At 32.9% G+C, this 1,146-nt stretch overlaps 1 protein-coding gene across 1 annotated transcript in view; it reads left to right on the forward strand.

The window, feature by feature from the left end:
* Nucleotides 1–1,146, forward strand: part of MAN1A1 (mannosidase, alpha, class 1A, member 1) — a 206,938-nt gene that overhangs the window by 126,607 nt on the left and 79,185 nt on the right. The window lies entirely within an intron of this gene.

The raw sequence follows: 1,146 nt of genomic DNA on the forward strand, positions 1-1,146 counted from the left end.
TTTTTTTATAAGACCTTATTTTGCACAGTATTTTACATTAAAACTTTTTGTTTAATTTCAAAGATTACAGAAAAAATGTATATGGTGAAAAACAATGTGCCATTTTCATTTATGTATTCTCTGATATTTTCAAGTTAAACTAGAGGAAATTGGATAACCATTTGGCAACTGATAGGAATACTTTTAATTTCTTCTTGGCAACTTGCATGAATTTTTTTAATGTATTTTATCCACTCTCAATCCCATTTACTAAATAGCAGTGACTTACCCAAATTCATGTAATAAGCACTGGCAAAATTATTTGTAATATCAGTTCACTAAAATTCCTCCTATCCTTTTGCCCAATCAAGTACACTTATTGAATCCATTCTCCTTCCATCCAGGAAGCTGATTTATCATTTTAAAAATTTTCCCGTAGGGAAAGAAATGACATTTCATATTTACATACAGTATTACTTTTCAGAATGTGCTGCTGATGTCACCTGTACACGTATGCTGTTTCCTCTGAATCTCTGTATTTTCACAGTAAGGATCAAGGGAGAAGGGACAGCTGGCATAGAGCTTCTTTTCTAGTTTTAGAGGGCTGTCACCAGCAAAAGTCTCAAAGGAGGTGGGGAAATATATCTGGCGAAATCGTATTTTCTTAATTACTTTCTTGGAATAAGAGAATGTAGATGGGTACCCAAGAGAAAAATGTGCTTGAAGATACTTTTTAGAATAGCTATGTATTCACTATTGACTGGCTTTAAAATTCTTGGCAAGAATTAGGATTGGAGAAACACTGAATATGCTGGCTGTAATATAACAATTCTGCTCTTCCCTCTCAATTTTGAAAATAGTTACGAATGCTGGTCTTTGCCAACATCTATATGTTAACAACAGTGTGAACTTATTGGTATTATCTGTTTATGTTCCTCTAGTATTCTGGTTATTGCCAAAAGATAATTGGTTTCTTTACCCTTTCTTTGTCAAAAATAAGCATTTATTTGAGTCCCTGCTGTGATAAAGGTTCTGTACGAAGTCCTGGGAAGATTTTTTACTTCTCTTCACTTTATTTGAGAAGATAACAGACATGCCTTTCTCTCAGGGTATTCACAGCCTGGTTGGTAAAGTAGAATATATATTTTATACATTATATTATATACT

This window comes from Propithecus coquereli, unplaced genomic scaffold (genome assembly GCF_000956105.1).
Source record: "Propithecus coquereli isolate 6110/MARCELLA unplaced genomic scaffold, Pcoq_1.0 Scaffold331, whole genome shotgun sequence".
Lineage (NCBI taxonomy): Eukaryota > Metazoa > Chordata > Mammalia > Primates > Indriidae > Propithecus > Propithecus coquereli.